General features: G+C 42.5%; 1 long non-coding RNA gene across 1 annotated transcript; it reads left to right on the top strand.

Annotated features, from left to right (window-relative positions):
- The first annotated feature begins 819 nt into the window (after positions 1-819).
- LOC146176984 (uncharacterized) lies at positions 820-14441 on the top strand. Its single transcript, XR_014701591.1, has 5 exons — positions 820-875; positions 11483-11586; positions 12513-12528; positions 13190-13328; positions 14235-14441. It is a non-coding gene; the product is annotated as an uncharacterized LOC146176984 (long non-coding RNA).
- Positions 14442-18283: the final 3842 nt, after the last annotated feature.

Genomic DNA, 18283 nt, shown 5'->3' with positions numbered 1-18283 from the left:
TCTAGCAAATGAGAAAAGCCATAAAGGTTTCATAACATTTCAAGATGAGAGCGCTCTTATTAGTACGAACAAAATACACGCAATATCTTGCTCGAATTGTGTAGAAAGAAAAGATTGACTTATATTGAAAGCAACCAGCTTACGATCCATGTGACCCTAATTGTGCTGTGATGTAATAGTGGACCTTCTCTTTCTTTAGTATGAAAGCTAACTATTGGATATAGTGATGGCGTTGTCATCATATTAAAAGCCTCGGTAACTCCGTAAGCCAACTGGCTAAAGCAACGCGAAGTGCCTTAATTATACCATGCAGCTCCTCTTCTCCTTTTTTCGTTGGAAGAGGAAGCTTTTAGAATGATTCCACGTTTCCGTGGCATCTCTCTTTCACGACGGTAGTTTAAATACCTAGTGTGAAGTTAGACGGTGCGGCGGATTTTTTCGGTGCAGCAAGTCAATGCAGCTTTATTCATGCGAACTGAGCAATACTGTAAAATAACAGTTACATTTTTTTTGTCACCAATGTCGTCGCGTATGTTATAAAGGGCGGTTTCTGAGTGTTCAAGGAGACAATATGTATGGGCAGCATAACATCCTAGAAAGCACTCAAAGGTTTAACATAAATCATTATGAAGAAAAGATGGAACTCTACTCCAAGCAAATCATAAATGGCTTGTATTAATCTGCAGATGTTTAATAGTATTACATATTTATCAATGTAGCGCTTAAGTCTCTGTTCAGCGACGTGCTTCGGTAAAAAGATCTCATATGTTTTACGACACACTTATAGTATGTAATGTGGACTGATACTAAAATGACGGGATACGACTTTCGTAAATGTTTGTACTGCCGGTTGAACATGTCCACCTAAAACTTGGGTACGTGATATGTCGGAGTCGACATATACAATTTCCACAATTATTTGCGATTGTAGCATAAATAACAAAGTGCCGCTCGACTGCGCCTATTTAGGAGGTGTTGTTACCTGAAAGTTAAAGCTCCGTACCCGCTTATTTCCCCTACGCGTGGAAAGATCGAGCCGTTTCACCTTAAAAGGAGGCTATATATCTTCTACCCCGCTCTAAACGCATCTTCAAAGAGCAAAAGCAAAATCTTTCTTAGAGCTGTTTTGCTTCTTTAAGGAGCATTAGAGACTAATGAAAATTACCGAGGAAATTGCTTGTCATATAAGCACCTGAAGATACTGCGCCTGCAAAGACACAGTATGTTCCGGTGAAATGAATGAAGTGCGATTATCTTGCACAAGCTGAGGGGCCGAAGGAAATGAATCGTCTTTTAGCCGTTATTAGAGCTAACGTATGCCCTCGAGCAGCTAATCGTTTTGCACAAAAGCCACTGCACACACCTTTGCCTGCATAAGATTGTGGATTTCCTCGTAGACCACAAGGGAAAGCTAAACTTTGATCCGAGAGTGCAGTTTAGTGTCACGCGCAACTGTACCAACAGTTGCTCTAAAGGTGAGACATATGTAATAAATTAGGTTCATAAAAAAGGGCGTCATCATTTTGGAACTATATCGACATTCGCCGGTCGAGATCCTTCTGTCTTTGAAAAGCATCTACCAATACAAACTACATAAGCCAGGCGTACGGCCAATTTTAGCAGAATATTGCGTTGTATTTTAAATGCAGAATAGGCGCAGACAATTCAAACGCTACATTCGCACCCGTACAGCGCGAAGAAAGGCTGATAAGGGCTCTATGTGTTTTTGTTTCCGCTTTATTATGCGATATCTGCGAAAAATACTCGAATCCTTCCTTTCTAAGGCTTCGGCTTTCTCTACTCATATTTAGTCCACCTCTTCGGCTTCAGGTCCAACAAAATTCACTATAATTCACAATTCGCACGCAAAGACGTCGATGCGGCACATTACTATCCGCAACAATATTTCCAGTAAAGAATGACATGTTTTGGATGCATTGCGGAAAGATGAGGACATTGTGATAAAACCAGCCGACAAAGGTGGTGCTATAGTTATTCCAGAAAATTAGAATATTTGAAGGAGGGCCGTTACCATCTTAATGACACACATTTCTGCAAAAAACTTCCGACCTACCTCACCTGCCAACTGGCTGCCGAAATGTAAGACACACTCAGTAAACTGGCTAAGGAGAACAGAATTACTGAGACAATGCTAAAATCTATCTTGCCGTGCAACCCAATTCCACGTCGGTTTTATTTTCTTCCTAAAATACATAAAGCTAATATTCCCGGCCATCTAATTGTCTCCAGCAATAGGACAGTGACAGAAAACATGTCTAAATTTATTACTTTTTTTTTATCTAGGACATCCCCAGAGTTTTCCCTCTTACATAAAGGATACCAGCCATATCATTAGGGAAATTTCCAACATGACAGTACCAGTAGGAAGCCTTTTGGAGACCGTGAATGTATACTCTTTGCAAACAAATATCCAGCATGCAGATGGCATAACAGCAGCTATAGCCGCCTTCGATAAGTACAAATCTTCAATATATTTAGACATTTCCACGCTCTTCATCCTTTTCGATAAAGTCCTGAGCTCCAACAACTTTAAATTCAATGCACAGCACTAACTACAGATAAGCGGCACTGCTATGGGAACAAAAATGGCTCCCAATTATGCGATCATTTTCATGGCGTCACTTGAAATTCCCTTCTTGGGAAGGCGGACGAACAAACCACTTTATTACAAGCGGTTCCTTGACGACATTTTTCTTGTGTGGCCACATGACAAAACGAGCGTCTTGGATTTTATTGGGCACTTTAATTCCCTGCATCCTTCAGTCAAATGTATGCACAGTATTTTTGATACAAGGATTTACTTTTTCGACGTGGAGATATCAGTAGCCTGTAACTCCCTCGCACCTACCCTATACAAAAAGACCACGGATAGACAGCAGTATTTTCATTTTCAAAGCAGTCGCCTGAAACACTGCAAAACAAGTATTCCGCAATCCCAGGCACACAGGTACCGAAGGATATGCTCCAACACAGATGAACTCGATTAACATACCCAAACTCTCGAAACCACACTGTCACGAGAAAAATACATGGAAGAGGTAGTCGATGATGCGATTGAGCGCGCCCGCAACCTTGACCGGGCCTCCATCCTAGAATAGAAATCAATGAAAAAGGATGGTAGTACAAGAACAAACCTGATTCTTACCTATTTCTCGACAGCTCCCGGAGTGAACATACTAAGCCATCATTTTAACATAATAATACAGAGCGCTCGGCTGTCATCAATATTCAAAAAGCTACCACGGGTTGTCTATCGCCGGGACAGGAACTTGAGAGGCATACATGTTATTGCCAAAACCAAACGGACTGTCGGTCGTATTGGGTGTCATCCATGCGGAAAACCTCACTGCAAAGTCTGTCCATACATATCGGATACCAAAGTACCAAAGTCAAAGCCCGAGACGTTCATGTTTCACATAAATGAGGACTTCGACTGCGACTCAAGCAATGTTATTTATAAACTGCACTGCAGCGTTATTTATAAACTGCAGCTAGTTCCATAGAATATCGTTCGAGGCCGGCTACATGCACCAACTGAGTCTGCCTTGACCGTCGACCATTCACAGTTATGCGTGCTATAACGTAATTCAGATCACTATTGCGCTCTAACACAACAAACGGTCCGGTGTAGCATGAGAGAAGATTTTGGCAAAGACCACGCTTACGGAGAGGTGGCCACAACCACACATAGTCGCCAGGAACAAAGAAGCTTGTTGGTGTCGGACGTCGTAGCGGTTCTTAGAACGTTCTTGTGAAGATAAAATTCGAACTCTGGCCAGCTGGCGAGCTTCTTCAGCTCTGCAGAGTGTGGTAGCCAAAGAAGGTTCGTCATGAATGAAAAATGACAGTATGCTATCGAGGCCACAGCGAAGCGTTCGAGCATAGAAAAGATAGAAGGTGCTGTAGCCTGTTGTCTAATGTTGCGCTGTGTTGTATGCTGGAGTAATGAACGGTAGAACGCCGTACTAGTCCTTATGATCTGCAGCGACGTGCATAGCCAACATGGTGGTACACGTCCTATTAGTTTGTTCTACCATACTGCTCGTTTGGGGATGATGTGGCATGGCGTGGAGTAGCGAAAACTGCAGGCCCTGACGCGAAGAAGTTTTTCGACAATGTCCGCTGTGAATTGGCGTCCACGGGCACTAATGATGACTACAAGAGGGCCGTGCCGAAGAATGACGAATCGCAGTAAGGAATTAGATACTTCAGACGCAGTAGCGTATGGTATCGCGGCTGTTTCACAATAGCGGGTTAAATAATCCACGCACACAAAAATCTATCAGTTTCCTTTAGATGACTGTGGGAAAGGTCCAAGAAGGTCAATGCCAACGTTCTCAAATGAGATTGTTGGAGGTGTGACTGGCCGCAGTTTTCCATGTGGACTTGAAGTCGACAGCTTAAAGCGCTGGCATTGCACACAGCTGGCTACATATCGCTGGATCGTTGAACGCATCTTCGGCCAGTAAAATCGCTGCTTTGTGCGGTGGAGTGTTGGGGCCCCTCCCAGGTGACCAGGCGTGGCGTCATCATGCATCATTTCTAGAACTGTGATACGTAGGCTTTCCGGAACGACAAGAAGCATACGTGCTCTCCCAGAGGCGAAATTCCTTTTTTAAAGCACTCCTTCGCGAATATAAAATGAGTTCTAAAAAGAATGCTTGCTGGAATCAGACAGAGAGGTTATTGTTGGATTTTTGCGTTTCTCGGTTTGGAAAAACTTGGAGTTTGGGGAAGGTTTGTGAAATTGGATATAAATATTCATCGAAGTTGTCTGCGTCTTCATCAGTCGTTTCAAGCGGAAAACGCGAAATACAATAGGGGTCTGAGTGTTTATGACCGCTTTAATGCACCATGGTAAAATTAAACTCCTTTAGGCGTAGAGCCCATCGAGCGAGCCGCCCACAGGGGTCACGAAGAGTCACGAGCCAGCAAAGGGAATTGTGGTCGGTCACGATGGTGAAAACAGTCCCGTACAGATAGGAACGAAAGCGCTGTACATCTAAAACAACGGCGAGACATTCTTGCTCTGAAACAGTGTAATTTCTTTCACATTTACTCAGCGAGCGGCTGACATGCGCTATAACGTGCTGATCGGGTCATTGGCGTTGTATAAATACAGCGCCGATACCGATACCACTTGCGTCACTGTGTACTTCAATTGGAGCTGATAAGCAGACGTGGCGGAGGATGGGGCCCGAGGTCAAAAGAAATTTCAGATGACTGAAAGCTGAGTCACTGTCGCTGGTCCATTTGAATGGTACATCTTTATGCTGCACACGTGACAGGGTAAGCGATGTCTGCAAACCTCGGTATAAAGTGTCGAAAGTACGAGCATAGCCCTAAAAAGCTCTGCAGCTCTTCTACTGGTTTGGGGACGGTAAAACTTTTCACAGCTTCAATTTTCTTGAGATCTGGTTGAAGACGATCTTTATCAGCTAAGAGACCGAGGACAGTTGTTTCACAATCACCAAAATGACATTTCTTTGCATTCAGTACAAGACCAGCTCGTTCGATGCAATCAAGTACGGTATCCAGACGGCTGTTGTGCTCAATAAATATTTTGACAAAAACGACAACGTCGTCCAAATCACCTAAACAAATTTGCCATTTTAGTCCATCGAGGATTGTATCCCTTAAGCGCTCGAATGTGGCAGGCGCATTACATAATCCAAAAGGCATAACGTTAAATTCATAAAGTCCGTCTGATGTTACGAATGTCGTTTTTTCTTTATCTGCAATGTGCATGGGAATTTGTCAGTAGCCAGATCTCAAGTCAACAGAAGAAAAGTATGAAGCTGAGTTCAGAGAGTCCGTTTCGTCATCTATACGTGGAAGCGGGAGACATCTTTCTTTGTGACTGTATTTAAGCGGCGGTAGTCGACACAAAGCCTCCATGTGCCATCTTCGTTTCTAACAAGGATAAATGGAGCTGCCCAAGGACTGCAGGACTCTAGAATAATGCCGCGCTTTAGCATGTCTTGAACATGCTCATCTATTACCTTACGTTCAGTTGCTGAGACTGGATAGAGCTTCTGACGCATTGGATGTGCGGACCAGGTGTTGATCGAGTGATGAATACGAGAATACGACTGGTTTGCAGTGGCGTTCTGTCATGCTTGGCAACGTCGAACACTTTCACGTGTTTCAGTAGTTCCACTAGAATGCGGCGCTCGGTTGTAGAAAGAGACTTAATCATAGCCGTAACTTGGGTCTTTATCCTGGTTGCACCTGCTGCTTAATGACATAGCTGTTTAACGCCGCGACGGAACCTGATACGCCTTCCTCGAAACGGGCCAGTTTCAAGCCCCGAGGCAACATAGTTGCCTCTTCAGAGTGGTTCACTCTCCAGAGCTCAGTGCGGCCTCTAGTCTCGGAAGCGACGCAACGATGCACAAGGATATTCTTCTTAGAGCAGGTGAGTTTCGTAGGTTCTACTATAGCTCCAAACGATTCGCACTGGTTGCGAATAGAGAAACTCCGAACGAATGCTGCAGATAACGCTGGCACAGTTGTGTCTTCTTCCACAGCAAATGCTCCAATATGAGGTGTCAAGTCATCCACAAGAGCCGAAAGTAGCGAAGGATTCAAAGCAGTCTCTACCGTACCACAGTCTAAAGTTGCACAGCACTCTTGCAAAAAATCACTCCCAAGAATCACATCATGCGTTGATCGGGCCAGCACTGCAAATTCTATTCTAAACTTGAGGCCATCAATAACAACATCCGAAGCACACACGCCAAGAAGAACTAAAGGTTCACCACCGACACCACAGAATAACACAGCACGGTCACCATTGAACATTACTTTCCTACCTAAACGGTTCTTAAAACTCGAACTCATAACAGATAGTGTAGCATCAGTGTCCACAAGAGCCATTGTTTTCACACCATCAACAAACATTTCTAGTTTGTTTTTTAACATGAACACGGGTAGAAGTATGGACGTCTTCGACTCGCCGGCGGCCTCACCTCCATCGGCGGCCCCTCCTAGTTTCCCTGAGGCGGAGGGGGAATACGACGTCGAGGGGAAGGTGACCTGCGCTGGCGCGGGCGTGGCGGCGCCAATCTAAGAAAAGCTGCAGGAGATGAATTCCGCAAATATGTCGAATGGTATCAGTCCCAAGGGGACATTGTCGGGCATCGCTGCTGTTTGATGTGCAGCCGCCCATGAATGTTCCCCGGGGGTCGGTAGTCTTGGACAGTTGGAAAACGGCGGCAGTGGTACCTAGTGTTATGGGTCGGAATTCTACACCTGTAGCACACAGGTTGAGGGCGCCAGCGATCAGCATAGGAGTCCTCACTAACAAAGTCGCGACGTTGATTGTAGCCAGGCTCTCGCTGCTGACGAACCACGTTTCCAGAGTAGGCGGGCCTCCTTTGCGTCGGCTGGTGGTCATAACTTTGAGGAGAGCTGCAATGATGAAGAAACAGCGCTACAGACTCGGATGGAGGTCAAGATCAAACAGGACGGGCGCTGACGCGCAGCTGAAGTTTATTGAAAAAACACAGTATAAATATCCCTGCCAAGCAGCACCAAAGCACACATTAAACAAAATCGAAATCATGACGACCCCACACACACATCACGTCACCGTCATGTCGCCGTACCAACTCGCCCAGATGTCCTTTCTATTACAGTAGAGCTGCGCCGATCGTACATATGGAAAGCGCCGCTAGGTTGAACCCACGGAGTGGACAGGGCGGCAACATTTGCCTGCGGTGCACAACTCTGCCGCACATATTCTTCACCACAGATGGTGTCCCTGGGACTTGAGAATTCCTCGCGTACAATCTCTCGTATCATATCAGCCATAGAAACTGAAGTATAGGCTTCAACACTTGCTGCAGGGGATGACATTGGACAGTCTTCCGAAGTTAGGTGTAATTCGACGCAGCTTGAGAGCCTCAAATGTTCTACAATGTTTTATAATATCAGCGGTGGTGCTCAGGCTCTCTTTCCTAATAAGAAAATTATAAACGTCTTCTGATTATCCTTTCAGGAGGTGGCCAACTTTGTCTTCTTAAAGCATAGTTGGATTGACCAGCTTGCATAGCTTTAAGATGACTTCGATGTATGCAGTATAAGTTTCTCTTGGTACTTGCGCCCGGTGAAGCAAAGTCTGTTCAGCGCTCTTCTTCTTTGCAGGTTCATCCCTAAAATTTTTCTTGATCTCGCTTGTAAAGAAAGCCCATGTACTTAATGAGTCTTCGTGATTTTCGAACCAGTCGAAGGCAGTGGCGGCAAGGAAGAACACCACATTAGAAGCTTAGTAGCGGCGGTCCAGTGATTGTATTAACTCACTCTTTCGTAGTGCCTCAGCCCCTCATCAACGTCCTCCTCAGGTTTTCCGGAAAAAGTACGCGGCTCTCGATAATGGGGCCAGTTGTTCGCCGTGGATGGTCCTGGCTGCTCGGTACTGCCGTCTTCAGCCATGTCTGATGGAATTGGTGGTAGGCCAGCAAGGCTACGGCTTCTTCGGTAGATGGAAAGCTCCGTGGTCGCTACCCAAGCACCTCTCACCAAGATATGACGTGCTTTGTACGCACGGGGGGATTTATTTACAGGGATCGGTCCAGACAGGACTCTGGCAAAGCGTAAAAACGTTCCTCTGCCCTTGCTCTTCTTTCTTCTTCACCGCCGTTGGTGGGAGTTATATATATATATATATATATATATATATATATATATATATATATATATATATATATAACTCCCACCAACGGCGCATTGTTTTTCCTTCTGCTTTTCATTTAATATTCTTTCTCCCTAAAATCATCCCAAGACTCTATTCATGTCAGTAGCAACAAATAACGTAAAAAGGAAATAATAAATCACCAACCTTTACCTTCGCCTCTGGACTGTTCGCTCCTTTAAGTTATATATATATATATATATATATATATATATATATATATATATATATATATATATCAAACGTTTTCAAAACAACCGATTAAACGTAGAGAGACGGGTTAAAAACCTTCATCATCATCATGAGCCTGATTATACCCACTGCAGGGCGAAGGCCTCTCCCATATTTCTCCACTTAACCCGGTTCTGTGCTAGCTGCATCCACGTGACGCCTGCGATCTTCTTAATCTCATCCGCCCACCTAACTTTCTGCCGCCCCCTGCTACGCTTTCCTTCCCTTGGAATCCAGTTTGTTACCCTCAGCGACCATCGGTTATCCTAAAAACCTTGAAACAAATTTATTTCGTAGCACAACCTTTTTAAAGAATGTTTTTACAGTGTGCTCAGGCGCCTTCTGAAATGTTTTACAATAAAGCGACAGAAGGAAGAGAAAGCAGAAATAATGGAATAAATTTCTCTTTCATTTTCCTTTTCTCCTTCTGTCACTGTCGTTGTAAAAACATTGTAGAAACTAAGAGCCACACCAGATAGTTGGGGAAGTGATGAACCATTACCGGTGTCATAGAGATGTTTTGGTTGGCAATGGTTTTCAGTTGTAAGCGAGCCGGTGAGCTGGCGGCCTTGCTTTGCGTTCATGGTGGCGTCGGAGAGTGGCGCCGATTCGCAAACATCAAGGCGGTAGGAATGAAGTGTGTCCATTGTGCATGTTGGCTGGTGCCCTTAAAGAAATAAGGAGGAAGAGAGTCTATTAGTATTCTTATCGCAGTGTTTTACGTGTAGGCGACGAAGGGAGGAACCTATCTTTTGGAATGAGTGGTCAGCATGTCAGTAAGACTACGGCGAAAATGATCTCTCATGCCATTCTTCTTAGTGTGGTAAGAAGTAGCCGATCGGGGAGTGACACCGCATTATTTAAAGAGGGCTTCCAAAGCGCCGGAGAGGAAAACGTATCCGCAGTCGCTGAGTAGTTCGTGGAGGCAACATGGCCAAGAATTGGTTTCTTGAGAATAAAGAAAGCGACTTCTGCGGAGGCAGACGGTAACGGTGCTGCTTCAATGTATTGGGTGAGATAATTTACTGCCGCGATAATCCAGCGTTTGCGAAGCTGTAGTGGGAGTATGAGGGCGATAGGGATTTATGCCAACGTGGTAAAACGGGCAGTTAGGACGCAGTAATGTTTGCAACGAAGCAGGAGACTTGTGAATAGTCTTCCGGCATAAACTTGATGTATAAGAGCGCACAAAATGGCGTACAAAGCGGTACATTTTACGCCAGTAAAGCTGCAGACGCAGGCGCCTATAGGTTCTCAACACGCCACAGCGGACACACTCTCGGTCTGCAAGGAAAGCAGCGCAATGTCAGCGCGGAGATTACTGGGAGCCACTTTTTTTCCGTCAAGCAAATATCTGTAGCGATAGAGCAGGCCATCACGAATGCAGATGTGGTGGGCTTGGTAAACGAGTCCTCTGGATGAATGACAGCAACTGGGACTTGACAGTCTAGAATTGTAGCTGCACACTGGTAATTTCCGCTGTTAGATGGCCATGCCGACAGTGGCAATCGATGACAAATCGTAAGTGTAGGCCATGTCAGTTGGGGAAGCGTAAGGCAGTGACGAGAGAGAAGAGCGTCCGCGTCCGCATGCACGAGGCCTACGACAAAAATTAGAAGGGTTCAACGCTGTTGAACCGAATATGGAGCGCAAGCATTAGCTGCGGGCGACCGAGCGTTCTTCTTCTCCTTCTCACTCTTCTTCTTCATTTTTTATTCTTCTTCGTCTCCTTCTCCTTGTTCTTCTTGTTAGGCGCAGCGCCGGCTCGGGGACACGTACACGGCTCACAGCGACGAGTGGTTAGAACTGGCTTAGTGTTGATTTCGCAATAGAAAGTACATAAATGCCATACTCCTCGACACAGAGGCCAGTTAGCAGGGCAGCCGGAAGGGTCTCTACGAGAGAACAGCGAAAAAAAATCGTGATGATCAGTTGCCGCATAAAATTGCCAGTCGTACGAATATGCACGAAGTTTTCCGACACCCCAAAAATGACATTTTATTTCTGTTACAGAATAGTTTCACTCCGCCTTCATCAAGGTTCGGCGGGCGTACGCCAGCGATTCGGGAAAAACAGGTTTTGTTGGGTTAAAGGTACCTGGCTCAATGCCGCTGCCAGCACTGTGCATCTCAGCTGGCACAGTCAGATCTTTTATGATCCTGCTCTGCTGCCTTCATCCAAGATATTACATCAACTAACTCAACGTTCAGCTCTAATATAGTCGGATCAAAGTGACGAAAAATAAAAGGCGAAACCAAAATGCTGCGTATTATGATCAAGATATTATCGCAGGTTGGCATCCAAGCGGATAGGTAGGATCTACCTGCAAGCAGTTAGGTAGGAAGGGAGGTGATGGAGGCAAAATTCAAGAGGAAACGTCGAAAGCAGGAGCAGAGGCCGACAAAGCTGGGGAGGTTGGCATAGCAAATCCGAAATGAAAACAAATTTGGCGGGGTCGTGAAAAATGTCGTCTTAAAAGCGACGAGGCTTTAAAACTAGCGGTAAATAATTCAATTATTCATTTTTGTTTTACAGGTTTTCTACACATTTACAACATGCTCCAAAGGACATTTGCTCTCATTGTGGTCTTTCTGCGGCTGTCGGATGCCCTTCATGCAGCATCAAGACCTTATTTACACGTACGTGCGCCATCTTTATTGCAGTAGCTGCACCACTGCTTTGCGATTGATGTTTTAGAGCGGCGTCATTTATTCACTGCATATAAATCGTACAGTAACCCCCAGAGATTTATAAAAGTCTATCAATTTAAAGTATATTGTTGCATATAAGAAGCAATTTCCGAGTAATTTCATTTAACCCTTCAGATTTCAGCTCGCGATTGCAAACTTTAAAGAGAACAATTTTTTCATCTTTTTACTCTCCGAGAAAGGTTCTTCCTCGAAATTCGTTCCCACCAGAAAAGGTACAATATTAAGGCGATCAGTTTTCCTTGAGAATTAGAGTAGAATTCGGAAGCCATTTCTGACTGTCTAGCGTGGAATCATGTAGTAAGGATGTTTTTTTCTGTAATACATTTCAACTGGTTAGTGGGCTGTCATACAAACCATTATTGGATATTGCTTATTATTAAATTTTCTCCATTCGAACATTTGCTCCTACTCAAATTCTGATGTTTTGTAAACAGTTACACTAACGTCTGGTGATAACATTTCTGAATGCTTGAAATAATGGACGGTATTAATACGATATGGAATATAAACTCTCTTCAGTTTGAAAAATTGTTCACAGGCCTATTGCCTTTATATATTATATTCACAATGTAGCCTGGTTAGTCGGCGATAACTCATGCTGAAACTGCTATTGGGTCTTCTTAATGAAGCATCCCACCTAAAGGTTTATGTTGTAACTGTTCAAAGGCCATATAATATTAATGTAAATTTTTATACTCTTCTTGCGGACTAAACGATTCGCATAACGACTCATGTAGGCTGCTCCTAGCAAACAGATATTCACTGAATGAAAGTAAGCATTGGTTGAAAAGAAACATTACTACGCCCGATTTACCTGCTTAAGCTAACCGTATTAAATGCTCTATTTTTTTCAGGCGGTAATGCAACGAGGTAAGACTGTTTTCAAACGTTTTGGTAAATGGGAGCTCTCACCCAAATTCAAGGAGTGTTTTATGATATTTTCTCGAAACCTATACCAATCCTTATACAAACAGCTTTTTGTATCCACCACTCGGCAACCTATGTATACACACACACACACACACACACACACACACACACACACACACACACACACACACACACACACACACACACACACACACACACACACACACACACACACACACACACACACACACACACACACACACACACACACACACACACACACACACACACACACACACACACACACACACACACACACACACACGCACGCACGCACGCACACACACACACACACACACACACACACACACAACACACACACATATATATATATATATATATATATATATATATATTGAGAGAGAGAGAAACACAGGCATCTGATCATTCTGAGCACATTGAAACAGAAATCATCAAAGCTGAAGTAAAAACCTCTCAAGCCGCAGAGCACATCATATTTACAGCAGAGCCGGTTAGCATCCCCTGAGGTTTATTACCTCGAAATATAATCTCTTAAACAATAGTTAAAGTAGCAAACAATACAATTGTACATCAAGTGTAAATTACTGACCATGTTTTCATTCCTGATCTCTTTGTAAAGGAGTCGTACATATGCTTGACCTGGAGGAAAGCGGAAAGGAGTACATTCAAATGTTGAATAAAACTGACGGCCTGATTGACAACTGGAATCTGACGGGAAACTACGAATACTGGACTCAGCGACACAATAAGACTACAGAGTAAGTTACAGTACAACAATCCATGCACTCGGGTTCTGTTCCCAGCGGCGAGCATATGCAGTGGATTCGTGCACCGATGGGTCTTCTTAACGTCGTTTCTAATATTTTACAAACCTTTTCGCTCAGCCTGTCTAGCGATATACCTATTCAACTTTCTTGTATTCTTGTTTTGAAGACCCTGTGATTATCCAAGCCGTTAGCGAAGGTTTAAAACCCAGCGAGTAATCTTCGAGCTTAAGAAGCGCCTAGGATATATCTAAAACATTCCTTCGGCTACGCCTGCAATCTGAGCATCTGAATGGGCCCTGCCAGTGCAATTTCCCATAATTGAAAAACATTCTTCGTAGAGTCCATTCCATATTTATTCTTTTGTTATACTACCCCAGAACGTGAAACCTGTAAAGTACATGCATTGTTGTGGCCTCCCTAAATATCGCTTTCTCCTTCCTTCGCGAATATAATGCGCGTTTTCGTTTTTATGATGATACAAATGTGGCCTGTTAGATATTATTGCCAAGAAATATACTTTAAATTTACTTTTAGGAGTACGTATTGGCTTGAAATGATCATTGTGCAGCCAAGTCACTTTTTGGCGTTGGATCAGTAGAATTTTTCAGTAATGTGGATGCATAGAAGCAAGCATTTTCCAAGTGTTAATATATCCTGTTTTTAGATTATTCAGCGCTCATTTTTCGCTCTGCTCTATATTGTTCGTGCTTCGCCAACGAGCTATCCTTTTAGTCAAAGGCCTCCAAAGATGGCCACACGTTAGACAACAATTAAGAAGAAAATCACTGCTTGAGCTCAAATTGTCCTTATTTATCATAGAGAGCATAAAGCCAGAATTTCAGCTTAGTTTTATTGGAACATCATGCCAACCTTCCTATATTTGCCGATTTCTCGCAGGTACCCGATATACCCAAGAGCAAGCCAAATGACATGCGGTGATCACCTTTATATTGGTCCAATTGAGAATCCCGTCATGGCGATGTATATCTGGCAATTCAATAACAGCATACGGAGCCCTTTCAAACTCAGTTTAACCGTCACGGCCCCCTTGATTCCCCATAGTGGTGTACAAAGAAGAAATGTCAACCTAAACCTTAATGGCGCCGGAAGAATCATAATTGCTCGAACAACCTGGGCGAAGATATACACCGAAAGGCGACTGCTTTTTAGCATGCAGGTAAATATGTTCAGCAACCTTCCTCAGTATAAGCTAAATTCGATTCCCCTATGTCTTCTCAGCTTCTGGTCAAAACTTTGAGTCCAATATGTTTTATATATATATATATATATATATATATATATATATATATATATATATATATATATAAGCCATAGGTAGCGTAAGAGGGTTCTAGCACAGCTTTCGCCGTCGCTCTTGATCACGTTCTACGTGACGCTGGCGGTAACACAGGACGTTCCACGTCCGCCGCTATGGTTGAGGGTGGCGCTGGTGAACACTCTTTTTATTTTTCGAACCGTATTTTTCGCAAGCGTATATATATATATATATATATATATATATATATATATATATATATATATATATATATATATATATATATATATATATATATATATATATATATTTATATATATATACATATATATATATATATATATATATATATATACATATATATATATATATATATATATATATATATATATATATATATGTGCTTGCGAAAAATACTTTCTAGGCTGCAGAATAAATAAATAGCGAAGATCATTAACACTTCATTTATTCTTCGTCGACGTTGCGGTCGAGATCCGGTCTTTCTCAAGACTGTGGTTACATTGCTTGCTTGTAACCGCAGTCTTGAAAAAAACCGGACCCCGGTCGAAACGTCCACGAAGAACAAATGAAGTGTTAATGATATATATATATATATATATATATATATATATATATATATATATATATATATATATATATATATATATATATATATTGCATGTGTTCATATCGCAGATAAACAAAAAGATTAAATTTTTTGCATGAAAACTAAGTATTTACACCGTATGGTTTTTTGTAAACTTCAATACTTTGGCGAATTTCGCAATCTTCATCTACCCAAAATACGTAAGCTTGTGTTTTTAAAACTCACTTGAGCATTCTAACTTCCGAAAATCTTAACTTTATCACAGCATGCCAAAACTCTATGAGAAGCCAACAAAGTTATTTATGATTTCTCAAAAATACTTGGTAAAATTATACATGATATCACGCTTTTATGAATAATGTATGCAAAAAAATATGAGATTGTTAAAATTTTGAATTAGTCTTTTGTGAAACACTCTCTATAAACTAATCTAAGCCAGTTGTTCACACTACGCATAACCTCCTGCGGAATAAATTAAAATAGCGCCGGGACAGAAAAGGACAAGAAAGGACACACACCAGCAGCTTCTGTCTTTTTCTTCTTGTGCCTGTCGCTTTTCTAGTTCTGTGTAAGAAACGTTCACTTGCCAACCGGAACAAACATTTCTTGAAATTTAAGAGAACAGTGGGGATGTGTATTGTAATTCAACGAACTCTCTGAAAGAGTATGTGACCTGCTCAAAAGCTTCTTGGAAAATCGGTGCAAGAAAAATGCGTAAGGTTCTACATCCCAGTGTAACGCGCTGAAATTTTAGTTAAACTTTTTGTCCGTATTCAGTTGTCAGTATCGTTTTGTGCCTACGTGATCCACGCTATGTACTTCAAGAGTACAGTTATATATCTTAGATGGAAAAATGCGAAGTATGCGCAAAAGCGTGTAACAATTAGTTCTGCTTCCGTTTCAAGTGTAGAGATTCAATTCGTATTCGTACAAAGATCAACAAAGTAAAAAACTGAGGACCTGAGTAATAGCGCAGTATGCAATTTAGGTAACGCATAAAGCTAATTAGGAGCAGAATGCGGTAGCCATGGGTTTGGATCTGTTGCACACGGGCAGAAAAAAAGTGAAACCGCTTCTTTGAATCCTAAGGGCAAAAACACGATTACAAAACACAAGCTGTATTATCAGTTGTCACATGTATCTCGCCATCATGCTCATCATAGGGGACTCCTGAGTGTTTTCATCCTTACAGGTGCCATAAATCTGCATAGCAGAGGTTACAATAATCATTTTCCAACTAATTGGCTACAATTCGAGCTCCACACTGACCATCTTCAATGTGATGAGGCATGCACAAAGATAAAGCCTTAAACTTAAAGCAGTAAGACTCACCGGAGTCACTTTTTTTTAGTTTTATGCGCTGTGCTAAATCTTAACACCAGGCAGTCTGGAGGTTATCTGTTATGCGGAGCCCTAGCGACATGGCTGATTATTAGATGTCTTTGTCGCGTTCTGGAAGCTCGTTTCTCGTCTCATATAATGAGACATCTCGGGAAATACTGGTGTTATAACATACTTTGGACAAAATAAAATTAAAATGAATGAGGTGTTCTCTTGAATTAACATTTCTATTACTGTGCTGAAGTGGTTACGACGCTTTCCTAATGACATGGAGAGCCACGATTTCATCCCAGTCGCGCCGGCCCCGTTTCGGTCAGGAGAAATTAGGGTTTTCTTGCTCCTCTTTGCCAGCGCAATTTCGCAATCTGATTAGAAATATTCAGAGCGCTCCCCTACTGTGCTCTTCAAAGCCTCGCTATGTTTCGATTGTTAAACAACATAAACAAACCGAAGCATGTCCGACATAGGTATCAGAATTATTTAGAAAACTACTTTATACTCATTTCAAAACTTGTCTATACATTTGCAGCAGGATGCTTGGACTCTAACATTAATATACTATTATTCTTTGGGCTTTTGAAATTGGATAAAGTCAACAATAGTTATAATAAATGAAGCTCTTCTTTAAAATACGAGCCTTAGCATTCATTTCGTGTTTATATTTAAATAGATGATTGACTTTTGTTTAGGCAATTGAAATTTTATATAACGTTTTGTGTGTTGCAAATGGACGGGGACCTGGCGGATCGCGTGCATGCCAGTTATGTTAACGACCGAATGTTACTATCCTAGTAAGGGGATAAGGTATGCAGGCCTGTTATGCTTGTACATTGGAACCCCTGTATTTTTAGGGATAAAAATACCAGGCTTGGATTTGTGACGGCTGCATAGTGATTCTGGAAGAGGTAAAATATACGCATTCGTGGCCGAGATAAATATATTTGCCAAAAACTTTAGCTAATTGCCTTGCAGCAGGTTTACGGTCAGAATACTGAGAAAACTGCCTTAGGTTCGACCCATTGTATCGCTTTGGCTCATTTGTGTTATTTGGATACAAAGAAAGACAACAGCCCAATGCCCCGCCTACGAACTATATGCTTTCTGCAACGGAACTGATGGGGTGCGCTGCCGCTGGATTTATTATATCTACTGCGGCTACTATGCTGCTATGGCTTTAGTACGAAGGATGCCTTGTCATGCAGTAATTTGCGTTCCTATTTCTTCTGCGGTGACATGATTGCGGATTTGTGTTCTTTGAAACAATTATACCTTGTTGCTCCAAATCTCGTAAACTTTGGCTCAGTAAAACTGCCTTCACCTTGGACCGCAGTGTTCCTATCCATGACTTGGCCTCTATTTGCTAGGCCGAAATGCTATCTCCTGTAAAAGAATCTAGATGTGTCCCGGCCAGTTTCGTCCAGTGTTGAAGCTAAGCTGCCCATGCATATACGCCCGAAGAATCTCAGTAGCCAGACCTTCGAAACTTTACATAGGACCTTTATTAATTCGAAGTTATAGCAGGCGTTTGACATTAACGGACATATTATCTAACGCGAATTACATACATGCATGGTCTCAAGAGGCCAACTTGTGCCCAGCACTTTCTTTTTTTGCACATGTTTTAGAAAGCATCGCGATGTTTTCTTCAGCTTTCTGAAGTTGTTCTTGTCGGTTAAGGGAACATACGAACAGAAACGAGCCGATGCTGTTATCCGCTCATAA

The sequence above is a fragment of the Amblyomma maculatum genome, chromosome 10 (assembly GCF_055883805.1).
Source record: "Amblyomma maculatum isolate TAMU_Amacu chromosome 10, ASM5588380v1, whole genome shotgun sequence".
Lineage (NCBI taxonomy): Eukaryota > Metazoa > Arthropoda > Arachnida > Ixodida > Ixodidae > Amblyomma > Amblyomma maculatum.
Note: the sequence above shows the minus strand (reverse complement) of the source record. Positions and strands in the feature narration are given on the sequence as shown.